Source organism: Tupaia chinensis, unplaced genomic scaffold (assembly GCF_000334495.1).
Source record: "Tupaia chinensis unplaced genomic scaffold, TupChi_1.0 Scaffold000066_1, whole genome shotgun sequence".
Lineage (NCBI taxonomy): Eukaryota > Metazoa > Chordata > Mammalia > Scandentia > Tupaiidae > Tupaia > Tupaia belangeri.
In genome coordinates, this window is record NW_006159525.1 from 1,419,037 (window position 1) to 1,432,047 (window position 13,011).

At 47.5% G+C, this 13,011-nt stretch overlaps 1 long non-coding RNA gene across 1 annotated transcript in view; it reads left to right on the forward strand.

The window, feature by feature from the left end:
• The first annotated feature begins 33 nt into the window (after positions 1 to 33).
• Positions 34 to 13,011, forward strand: part of LOC114005113 (uncharacterized) — a 63,163-nt gene continuing 50,185 nt past the window's right edge. Inside the window, exon 1 of the long non-coding RNA XR_003547019.1 lies at positions 34 to 159. This is a non-coding gene — a long non-coding RNA (uncharacterized LOC114005113). The remainder of the gene's footprint in view (positions 160 to 13,011) is intronic.

Sequence of the window (13,011 nt, forward strand, 5' to 3'; positions counted from 1 at the left end):
CGCGGCACCCGCGCCCCTCCCCCGAGACCATCCCGCGAGGCGGGGGCGCCCCTGCCTGTCCCGGGCCCGCCCGCCGCAGCCCCTCGTAACCCCTGTGTTTCTCTTGGTTTTCAGAGATCCCCCTGTACTTTGTGGACTTGCAGGATGACTTAAACGACTGTGAGTAACAGTTGGGGAGCCCCCGTCCTTCTCTGGGACCCTGTCGCAGAATTCGGGGTGCTCGAAGCACGGCGGGAGGAGCTACCGGCTAGGCCCCCCGGTATTGGGACCAGAACGGCGGGACCCTCAACTGTCTTGGCGTTCTCGTGGCGGTCCACTCTCCGGGCGGGGCGGGGCTCCAGGGGGGCGGGGTGGGGGTGGGAGGAGGGCGTGTCCACCGTGTGCCTCACCTAATCCCTGGACTGGGGCATGCAGCCCACTTGGGAGGTCCAGCCCTTGGTGTGGCCCCCGGAGTTGCAGGGACTTCTCTAGTGTCCTGGCGACAGCCCAGCTCTGTGTCGTCTCATAGAGCCCACTGGCCTCGCATTTCTTGAGTGGATTTTTTTCACTTGTCCCTGCCTGCCTGTCCTGGAAAGGCAAAGTTGGCATGGTGGTTCGTGGGCGTTTCCTTCCAGTGCAGACTTTTCCTTGGCACCTACTTGCCCCTGAACAGGCCATGTGTTGGGCTCTGGACTTACCAAAATGAGTTGGAAACGCCCACCATCCTCAAGGAGCTCCCAGGCTGGGGAGTGGGCGGGTGGGGGGCAGACCTGACCGAAAACCAGGGAGTTTGGTGTTTGCGGTGAGGGCCTGTGCAGCCTGGCTGGAGCTCAGCGTAGTGGTCTGCTTCCTGGCCCGTCACCCACCGGGCTTCCTCTGCCTTCCCTTGGCCATCTCCAGTTCCCCAATAACCAGAGTCGGCATTTACTCAAAACTTCCCACAGACTAGGCAGTGTGCAGCCTTTACACTCTCTGACCCTTCAGGGGCCATAGGAGCCCATGGGTAGGAAGGAGGTGGGGTCTCCAAGTCAGTTACCAGGTGCGATCCTGTGGGTTGTTTACTGGCTGTGTGATCCCGGCCAGTCACAGCACCCGAAACCTCAGTGACCTCATCTGCAAAATGGGCATGACAGTGGCCCACCTCAAAAATCTTTTGTGAGAGTTAAATGAATAAAGGGTTTAGCACAAAACCAATATAAATGCTCAGTAAATTGACCGCCTTTATCAATATTACATAAGCATTATTAATATTTATTTAACATTGCTGAGCCACGTGAAACAGACGCGGGTTTACAGAGACTTAGGCTTCAGCTCCTGGGCATCTGTCCGTCAAAGGAACGTGCCCTTTCCATTGATAAGCAGCCGGGGGCCCGAACTGCCTGCCCTTCTGAGGTCTGAGGCCCTGCCTGGCCAGAGGGCCGTCTCCCAGCTGTTTCAGAGTTGAGCCAACAGTTCTGTGGGCTGGCTGGGTGGTTCTTTGGCTTCGTGTGGTCTTAGCTGGAGCTTCAGGAAGGCAGGAGAGTCCAAAATGGCTTCACTCACATGGTGGCTGGGTCCGCTATGGCCTGGGAACCGGCTGGGAGGGCTGCTGGAACTTCCCCTTCAGGTGCCCTTTCCGCTGGCTGGCTGTCCCACAGCATGGTGGCCACGGAGTAGCTTCTGCTGCCCAGCTTCTCTTACAGAAAGGAAGTAAAAGATGATACGGGGAGAAAAATTATGGTTTTAATTTTGACCCTGTGTGAACAAATATTGGATGTTTGAGATTTGCACTAAAAAAGGCTTGAAGGGGCCAGCATGTGGTGTGGTGGTTTAGGCGCTGGACTCCTATGTGGCCAAACACAGTTCGAGCCCTGGACCTGGTTGATTGAAAGTCACGCTGGGCATGTGTGCATGTGTGCCCACAATCCCGAGGAGAAAAAGGAGAAGGGATGGTGGCGTGGCCATCTCACCGGGGATGACTTCTCACTTTACCTTTTACTTTCTCTATGGCAAGCACGTGTGTCCTGTGGAAAAAGAGAATTAAAAATAAAAAAAGGTTTAATACCCATTAGCAGCATGCTGAAGATGTGCCCCAGTAAGGAAGGAAGCCATCAGGTCTCCGAAGACAGTGGTGCCTTTGGCAGGACAGCCTGGGGAGGCTCCTTGGGCTTTCCATTAGGCAGGCACGGGCGGCGTGGGGTGCCATAACCGTCTTTAGGATATGCTTTATCTAATAGCCAAATAGGAGGGTCCGTCTACCCACCTGCGATGCTGCCCTGGGTCTTGCCCTTCTGCCGCACCACGGTGGTATTTGAGGGATGTGCGTGGCTGACAGCGAGGACCCCGAAGTTCTGCACTCAGGCCCTGGCTCCCCCGTACCTGTCAACATGTTAGCTGGGGGAGGGCAGCTGCCCCCCCTGCTCCATTCACTTTGGGAAATGGCACAACGGTGGTGCTACCTCACACCAGTCCTGTGAGGTGAGGTAGCCACAGTGACCCAGTGTCTGGCCCGGGAAGTTTTATGTTCAATGATTTTACCATCACCTCCATCCTAACTGGATGTTCCTGTAAGATCTGATTCGCTAAGTGCTGCTACTCCGAAGTAGGTGGGTTTATTCCTATTTTACAAATGGTAAAACCGGCGCTCGGAAAGGTTAAGTAACTTACCTGGTGCGACTCAGCTCACACTCAGTAGAAGCAGCGGTCAGCTGTGTTCCTCCTACTCCTATTCCTCCACACAGGTCGACCTCACAGATGTTTTCAACCCAGTACTTGGGCAGGGCTGGTTCTGCTTCTGTTGTCCCTCTGGGGCGTTTTTGTGGAAATGATGCAGCGCCTCTTCATTTAGACTGCAAGTCCCGTTGGATAGGGACATCGGTCATTGCTCCTATAACTCAATGTCCTGCATGATCTAGGTGCTCAGTTAACGTTGTCACTGTTAATGATGATGGATTACAAGGCTTGTCTGATTTACTTTGTGATTCTTGATTAAGTTTGGCTAATTTCAAAAAGAAGCCATAATGAATGGATGACTTGTTTTTTAAATCATTCAGTCTTCAGGCCATCTCAGCACAGAAACAATTTAATTTTAGAGAATTGGCTTGCTGAAGCAATCCAAATTCCTTCTCTAGAGAGTGGGAAGTATGTGAGGTGGCTTGGCATACTGGTTTTCACGTTGGCTTGTGTGTGGACAGTGGAGCCGTGTGAGTCTGTGCCTTGGGGCCTGTGAGTGTCTGGGTTTGCTTTGAGCATGTGGAGGCCAAAGGGGGATTACTGTTGGTAAGATTGACTTGCCAATTAGAAGTCAATTAATGCGGGACCAGCAGTTGGCATAATGGCTATGTCGTTGGACTCCCATGTAGTCCACCGCAGTTCGAGTTGCACCCGGTGGCTTAAACTTCACGCTGGGCGCGTGTGCGTGCGTGCCCAAGATCCCAAGAGGAGAATGGAGGAGAAGGGATTGTGGCGTGGCCATCCCCCCTGGGGAGTGATTTCTCACTTTCTGTCTCTCTGTCTCTCTTTCTAGTGAGCGCACACACCCTATAGCAAAAACCTCTCAAGAAAACGAATTAAATTAATGTGAGATAGAGGTGAAAGCACAGCAGGGAATGTGTGCAGATATAAAGAGATCTTAAGAGATCTCTGTGCAAAATATATTAATGCTTGGATTCTTAGTTGAATAAATCACATTATTGAGATAGTTGGGGAAACTTGAACTTGGACTAGATATTAGATACTATCAAGAATTATCGAGGGGCTGGCAGTTGGCTTAGTGGTTGAGGTGCTGGACTCCCACGTGGCTGACCGTGGTTTGAGACCCAGACTTGGCAGCTTTCTCTCCTTTTCTTTCTCTCTAGTGAGTGCATGTGCCCTATAGCAAATTTAAAAATAAATAAATAAATAAATAAAATAATTATAAAAAAAAGACAGATTGCTAATTTTGTAGGGTATAGGGATGTTGTAGTTTTCTTAAAAAGAAGAGGGTCTTATCTAAAAGAAATAAACAAGCCTTCGTGGGTGAAATGATTTGATACACAAAATTTGCTTTCAAATAAACAACAAACAGGGACCAACAGTTAACATAATGGCTATGTTGCTGGACTCCCATGTAGTCGACACGGTTCGTGTCCCGGACTCGGTGGCTTAGACTCACGCCGAGCACCTGTGCATGCGTGCCCAAGATCCCAAGATGAGAATGGAGGAGAAGGGATTGCGGCACGGCCATCCCCCCTGGGGGGTGATTTCTCGCTTTCTATCTCTCTATGTCTCTCTGTCTTTCTGGTGAGTGCACACGCCCTATAGCAAAAACCTCTCTTAAAACAAACAAACAAACAAACAAACAAATAAAAACCCAACAAACAGTAAATAAGTTGTGAAGAAATAAGATTTTTAAAAATGACAGAATGTTGACACTTGTTGAAGCTGGTTGCTGGGACTACCCCCTTATTTTTACATGTTTGAAAATTTTCTCAGTAAAACATTTTAAAAAATAAGGTGGAAGTGTTACATATGATCCAGTTTCTGCAGGAAGAGGAGAAAGGCTGAATTTCAATTCCAAAGTTGCTGCAAGTTATTGTGAGAGGCATTTAGCTTCAAAGGACTGACTTGTAAAACACCTTAGTATTTGGGGACAGTGTATTTCTTTCCAAATGTTCGATTTTCAAGAAGTATCTGAAAAGAACTGGGAAAGGGCCAACCTTCTATTTATGAGCAACGCTAAGTGCCAACAAATGATGTCTGGGCCTTTGATGGAAATAGGGTTAGCTAAACCAGTGGAATAGAAATGGACTTATCACATCTTAATGCTGGAAAGAGCAGTGTTCAGCCTTGAATAAGACGTCTCCCAAAGCAGAAGCATTCCTCCTCGCTGGCCCGCCTGGCCCACCTTTGTCTGCATGGTCTCAAGGATGGCCACCAGACTGTGTGCCCCAGAGCAGGGACACTGCTTACCTGTGCGCTCAGCCAAAGCAGGGACCTTTCTCTCAGCTCTACTGTGATTTTGAATCCAAGATGATCAGTTTATAAAAATCACCACTAAGTGAAATAATTGAGTATTCTAATACTTGGGAAATGGAAAAACAAAACAAAACACCCAGACCATTAACTATTCTGTTTTTTTAAAGAATTATTTTATTTGTTATTATTATTTTAATTTGCTATAGAGCATGTGTGCTCATCAGAGAGCGAGAGAGAGAAAGACAGTGAGAGTGAGAAGGAAAGCGAGAAAGCAAACTGAAAGGTCTGAGACTTGAACTACAGTTGACCGCGTGGGAGTCTAGCGCCTTAACCACTACACTACCTGCTGCCCCCCGAACTGTTGTGTAAATCAGAGGTGTGTACATTTTTTCTATAAAGGATCTGTGAAAGAACTCGGAAGATGGCGTACTAGCATAGCACATATCTTAGGCTTTGCCAACTCTGGTGTGGCCCTCGGCTCTGCTTGAAAGCAGCCATAAAGAACCCATCAACGAGTGGGCATGGCCAGGCCCTAATGAAACTTTACTTACAGACATGGGCAGGTCTGGCGCGGGTGGTGGTTCGCTGACCCCAGCCCTGTCACTCTTGATTTCATTTCCCTTGAGCCCCTTTGCCTGCAGGTTAGCGAGCCCGCCCTAAGTGGGTCTGTCCCTCTAGGTTTGGTTGAGCTGAGCCTGTGCTGGACAGACTGCTGGGGCTGCTCTCACTGCGTGCCTCACTTTCCTGCTGGGCATAAAAACATGCACCTATTTCCTCCCAGTGGGGTGACAATGGCAAGGGACAGAAGAGTCAGAGATGGAAGCAGAATCCACTTTTCTTCCCCTCTGATCACTGTAGTCATTTTACTTTTGATGCTCTGTATTTTCCACTTCCTGTGAGGCAAGCAGATGAACATCAGAAATTCCCTGAAATTGTCTCTGTTGAAAACAGAGCATGTCACACGACTTTCTTCATCACAGAATAAGCTCTTTTAAAGAGAAAGTGTGCAGCAGCACTTGGCTAATGATGGAGTGAGTGTTCTGACCTTCAGATGCTGGTCACTTTTAACCCTGATGGGAGAGGGAGAGATGAGGACATGTGGGAAGCCGCTCATCATGTAGCAGCACCTCCGGGTGCCAGCCTGCAGGAGCAGCTGACCACAGAGGTGTGAGCAAGGCCTGGACTCAGCTCCTCACGTGCCCTCGGCCTCCCGGGTAGGTGGGCAATAAGCAGGGCTCAGATGCGGGCGCAGGCAGGCGTGGACCAAGAGCCGGGTGTGAAGAAGACAGAGTGACTCAGTCTGCCACGAAGGGGAAGGCTGCTGAGCGATGGTGACCTTTGAGTTGGGTGAGGCTGAGGAAGGCCATGGACGTTCGGGCAGTGTGTGCAAAGGTAGTGATTCAAGATGGCCTGGTCTGCTTGGGATGTGGTAACAGATCGGAGACTCGGGAACAAGGGTGTATGGTGAGGAAGTGGAGTAAGACTGGGAGACAGGGTTAGAGGCCTCCAACACGAGTGAAGGATCCGCTTCACCAGCCAGCAGGGTGTACGGTCACTCGGAGGCAGAGGAGTCACTGTCTTTTTTGAACTGATGCTTTAGGGGGTCACGCAGCAGTGGTTTGAGAGCTGCCCTTTGTTAGGGAGAACAACATGCCAAGCTCTAAGCTCATGTTTTCGAAATATTTTTTTTCTCATTTGCTGTAGGATGTGTGCCCTTGCCAGAGAGAGGGAAGAAAAAAGAGAGTGAGAGAGAGAGAGAAAGCACCATGCAGTCTCTTCCTCCATTCTTCTCTTGGGATTTGGGCATGCATGCACATGTGCCCAGTGGGTTTTACAAGCTGCTGGGTCCAGGACTTGAACCACATGATCAGCTATGTGGGAGTCAGCTACCTCAACCAGTACACCACCAGCTGGCCCCCAGATTTTTCCACAAACCTTTTGTGTGTGTGTGTGTGTGTGTGTGTTTCCCACAAACCTTTTGAAGTCGTTCCCCCATTGTTTTAAACTCAAGTACAGAACCTTCTGGGACATGTGCCTTCAGCTCTGTTAGACCGCGAACAGGGCTCGCAGGATTGCAGAGTGACACTGCTGGTGATAGCTAGCGATGGGCAGAGGTGGCGTATCCCAGGGGCTGCGTGGCGGGTGTTTCCGTGGCCATTGGTCGGAGTCTCACTGCTCGCGTGTGGACTCCTCCCTTCCTGCATTCCCAGTTGTGCGTGGTGCTCACTGAGGACTGTGGGTCGGGTGCTGTGGGATTAGGGATCAGGTCTCACCTAACACCTCACAGTGTAGTCAAGTCCCAACAGGAATTTTGGGGACCCTCCAAACTGTAGCACTCATTTTCCTGTGTAGATTTATAAACTGCTTCCAGTAGACAGGAGCCCGATGAAAAGACTAAAGTAGTTAATCTATTTTTGAGGTGGCTACAGGAGATGTGGATAACACTGGGCCGTTGAGAAGCCCCATGCAGGGTTCTAGAGCACAGCTGGGACAGAACAGGTCTGGGCGTTCTGAGTGGTGGGTAGTAGCTGGAGCCATGAGGGTGGTGCTGTGGGAAAAGGGGAGGGACGTGGAGGCCTCTAAGCCAAGGTTTTGTTGGGTGATCTTTTCTGTCACTTGCCCAGAGGGGTCAGGTAAGATGAAGCCTGAAGGTGGGATAATCGAGGGGGGTCTTCAGTGACCTCCATAGGAATTGTTCATCACAGCTCAGGAGTGGGGGACCGGCAGGAGTTATCCAGGAAGCCTTGGAAGTTGGCACTGCAGCCGGAAGTCCCCTAACTCCGGCATCATTTAGTGAGCACCCACTGTGTTGCAGGCAGTGGCTGGGCATTGGGCACTTTAGGCATGGTCACTGTTCTTGGAGCTCACAGCCTAGCAGGAGGAAGCACAGCCTCCAAGAAGAAGCTAGAGGGGTTGGGAGGGCTTTTCTTCATGGATAAGAGATCCCAGAACACATGTACACTGTTTATGTACCTGCTCTGAGAACCTTGAACAGAACCGCATGCCCCACCAGTTGTCCTGGTTATGTGCACAGAAAACCTGAACATGTGTTCTCAGAGACACGTTTGTAGTAGGTCTATTCGTAAGGGCTGGAAACGAACCCACTCAGGTGTCCACCATGATCGCGGTGGCTTACGAATCCCGATGTGTCCATTCAGTGGAAGACTGTGTGGCCCTAATAACGAACGGTCTACAGCCGAACTTCGTGATGTGGGTGAATTTTACAAGCATGAACGAAGCCAGACACGAAAGGCATGTCTGCGTGATCCTGTTTACGCCGGTACAAAAGTACAAAGCCAAGCAAACTCGCCTAGGCTCTTAGAAGGAGAATGGCTACCCTTGAGGGCAAGTAGGAAATGGAAGGGAGTATGAAGTGGCTTCATGTTCAGTTTGTGAAGATTCATCACATGGCGAATTGATTGATTGTACACCTTTCTGCGTGTATGTTACATGTCATTTAAAAGTAATGATTTTTCAATCAAGGCAGAGGGGATAGCTGGCCTGGATGGAAGGAGTCAGTGAAAGGGAATGGTGGCCGAGAGGGGACTGGTGGGTGATGACTGGTGTTGGCTTGTGTGAGCCGTGGGGAGCTCTGCATCCACAGAGGAGTTTGCTTCTGTCCAGAGGGAGGAAGGTGGCCTTAGCAGCCTGGACAAGGTGGTCAGGAGAGAAGAGACTGTCTTGGTCAGCATTGCTTGATTGTTTGAGATACTTTGAACAGGGGAACCAGCAGTTAGCATAATGGCTATGTCGCTGGACTCCCACGTAGTCGACCGCGGTTCGTGTCCCGGACCCGGTGGCTTAAAACTCACGCCGGGCGCGTGTGCGTGCGTGCCCAAGATCCCGAGAGGAGAATGGAGGAGAAGGGATTGCAGCGTGACCATCCCCCCTGGGGGGTGATTTCTCGCTTTCTGTCTCTATGTCTCTCTCTGTCTGTCTGGCGAGCGCACGCGCCCTACAGTGAAAATCTCTCAAAAAAAAAAAAATACTTTGAACAGTAGGAAAATAAAGACCCACTTCTCCCAACTCATCTCAAAGGTTGTTGGCTTTCTTCTGCAACTTTGGTTTTCTGTTTGAAGCCACCTGGAATCTGACAACACCGAACTTTCTGTTGTATTTTTAAATAATATATTTCCATTCCTTAATACTACACAGACTCTGTCCTCCAGCCATGTCCCCTCACTGGGTGTCTCGGAGAAATTGAGATGTGTAATATCAGGAGGGAGCCTCTGGACTGCTGTGAGCTGCAGAGTCCTCGCCTGTCAGGTAACCCAAGTAAACGTTGCCCATCGACTGTCAGTGTAAAAGTCAGAGTCATAAATGACAGCAGGTTTTGGAAGCCATGATTAAAGCCACAAATCAAAGAGGAATTTCCCTGTATGCGTGGTGTGGAAAGGATGGCTTCACATGAATTAGGCTGGTCTTTCTAGCCAGCCCTTTGAGTAGTGCTGGTAATAACCATCAGTGGCCCTCAAAGGTTTGCAGTAGAAAACGTGCATTGGATGGGTCTGCCCAGGTGAGAGCTGATAAACCATTGCAGACCTTGTTAGAGGATGATTTTATAGAGGAGGCCCACCTGTGCAGCCCACCTGTGCAGCCCACCTGTGCAGCCCACCTGTGCAGCCCACCGTCGACGTTTAACGGGTCTATGAGGCCTGTGGTGCGCGAGCGTCATTTCCTCCCTGGACGCCAGTGAAGAATCAGGAATGTTCTTTTCTCTCTTAGACGGGCAGGTCCATCTGGTCTCACTATTAGAACTAGTTCCTCTTAGGAATCTGCCGCAGTCCTTAGTACTCGGAAGCCTGCTCAAAGGTTTGCAGTAGAAAACGTGCATTGGATGGGTCTGCCCAGGTGAGAGCTGATAAACCATTGCAGATCTTGTTAGAGAATGATTTTATATAGAGGAAGCCCACCTGTGCAACCCACCTCATAGACATTTAACGGGTCTATGAGGGCCTGTGGTGCGCGAGCGTCATTTCCTCCCTGGACGCCAGTGAAGAATCAGGAATGTTCTTTTCTCTCTTAGACGGGCAGGTCCATCTGGTCTCACTATTAGAACTAGTTCCTCTTAGGAATCTGCCGCAGTCCTTAGTACTCGGAAGCCTGCTTTTTTTTTTTTTTTTTAGTTTATTTATTTGCATTCATTCACTGTACATCATTACAGCATACAAAATGAGATTTTCCATCCAGAGTACACTGTATATTGACTCGGAAGCCTGTTAACGGAAGAGCAGGACCACTTTAAACAGCACGCTATAGGAACTTAAATGGCTCTAGTTCCCCAAGAGCCATTTAAGGCTCACACACGCTCATTATTCACTGGATAATTACTAAAGAGACTGTCTAAAAACATGAATTATTATTTATGCAAGTTCTATTTTTTAATTTAAAAAAATCAATCAATTAATTAATTAAGTAATTTACAGTCATTCACTATACATCGATCCGGCATACAAGATGGGATTTTTCCATCTAGAATACATTGTATATTGGCTCAGTCAAGGATATTACCATACATGTTATCATCAACGAGTAATTTTCTTTGTCTTGTTTCTTATATATTTTGCTCTTGTTTTTCCCTCCTTGATTCCCTACCTCTCACCTTCTGCCATTTCCCTCCCTTCTCCCACTGTCTCCGGTATGTACAGTTGTTTTCCATGCCTTTTTTTCACATTTTATTGATTCACTAAAGATCTTAATTAAATTAAAGACTTTCAATAGCAGGCACAGTTGATATATACATGTCTATGAACCCATGTCTGACTTTATGCGTAAACCTCAGTGAGTAAAGTGAACATATTATAAAGTAGTACCTCACTGGGGCTATATAAGCTTACTGCAGTCATCAAATAGGTACTAATAATTATTTCTTAATGCGTTTTTTATTTCAAGAAGAACAGTTTTAGTTTTAGATCAAAATAAAAAAATGTTAAGAGAAATTTGCGTAAAACTTAAAGCCAGGAAAAAGTTAGGATTCAGTTAAAATAATAGGTAGGTGAACCTATCGACAGTTCAAGAGAAGACAAAAATCCTTAAATATGAAAATCAAAGTGTCAAAGAAAATCAGTAATGTTTTAGTCTAAAGTAAAAAAAAATCTATTTTACTAGTTCAGACTCAAGTAATCTCTCTTCTGTTGAATTTGCAGTGTTGCTGTGGTCTGATCTTTCCATTTGAACTCTGGAATTTAACACTCAACTCCAGACCTGTCCCTACCATTAGGCTGGCCATTCTCTTGGTTGTTTCTTGCACTCTTATTTCTGTGTGCCCGACTTCAGTTTTCCTGGTATAGCACTCCCATCAGCACTTCTTGGAGGGCTGGTCTGGTGTTGGTAAATTCTTTCATGTTTTGTTTATCTGAGAATTTGTCTGTTTTTTTTTCCCATATGAAGGATAATCTTGGTGGGTATAGTATTCTTGGTTGAAATTGTTTTTCATTTAACACTTTGAGTATATTTTCCCATTCTTTCCTTGTTCACATTGTTTCCGATGAGAGGCCTGAGGTTAGCCTGATGGGATATCCTTTGAAAGCAACTTGACATTTCCTCTCTTGCCAAATTTAGTGTCTTGTCTCTGTCTGTGGTTTTGGTCAATCTGGCTATGATGTGCCTGGGGGAAGATCTTCTTGGATTGATTCTATGTGGGGTCCTTTGTATTTCTTGGGTATGGATATTTGAGTGCCTCTCTAGGTTTGGAAAGTTTTCTTCTAGGATTTCCTGGAATAGATTATCGATGTCCTTATTGATTTCTTTACCTTCTGGCATACATACCAATGATCCAGATGTTTGGGCGTGTAATGGTATCTAGTATTACTCGTATGTTACTCTCTTTTTTGGGGGTTATTTTCTCAGTCTTTTTGGTGAATTTTTCTAGGTCAGAGATTCTGTCTTCTACATCTGAGAGTCAGTCTTCTGCATGATCTAATCTGCTTTTGATATTTTCAAGGGAAGTTTTGATTTCCTGTATTACAGCCTTCATCTCTAACAATTGGGTTCGATTCTTTTTTATGATGTGTATCTCTTCCTTCAGATTGTGCAAGAACTTCCTCACTTCCTGGAACTCGGTGTCTCTTTTCTCCTGCTTCTTCTGGAGTTCCTTGTCTCTTCTCTTGCATCTCTGTTAGCTTTGTCACTATGAATATTTTAAATTCTTTATCTGACATTTCCCTGAGTTCCTTTGTATTCTCTATGGAGGAAGAAGAGTTATTCTTTTTCCTTAGAGGAGAGAGATTTTCTTGGTTTCTCATATTTCTTGTGCCTCTGCAGTGGTTTCTGGTCATTTGGTGGATTCTACTGTTTTTTTCTGGCTCCTAGCTAGATCTGGGGGGCAGTAGGGTGAAGTCTGGGCAGAGGGTCTTCGGTTGTTGTAATCCCTGAATGGGGATTACAGATAGAGGTGGTTGCTGATTGGCTTGTCCTGGCTGCTATCTAGATCTGGGGGCCAGTAGGGTGAAGTCTGGGCAGAGTGTCTTTGGTGGTCGTAATCCTTGAGTGGGGCTGCTCAGAACTTAAATATAGGTGGTCATTTGGTGGATGCTAAGTAGAAAATAGATGGCTGCTGATTGGCTAGTCCTGACTCCTAGCTAGATCTCACAAGTTCTATTTTAATATGTCCCTTTTTGTTTGTTTGTTTGTTTCTTTCTTAAGGTACAAATATTCCAGATAAGGTTAAACTCCTTCTTGGCCAGCATCGGCCACTTCTGCGTTTTGAGTTGGACATAGACAGAGTGGGCCACGTCTATCATGTTCTCATCCAATATCCTCTCATGCTGTGTCAGAGACAGAATATTGGATTGTGTGGATAATTGGTCTGGCCTAGGGTGGCATATCTCACACAGAGTTATAGTGACAGGATGACACGTTGAATGGAGCACCATAAATATTGGGGATGCCTGGAGAGCGCATTCTTAATGAAAGTGCTGTCTGGGAGAGACGTGCTGTAACATCCTGCCCCCAGCCCCAGCTCTCTTCACATCTGGGTCATTAAAGGTATCTCCTTGGGTGCGTTTTATTGTGTTTATTTTTTTTCCCACCTTTCCTCAAAACCAATTATAGTGTGGCTACTCAGCTGGGGCTGGGTGGCTTCACATGAAATCTGCA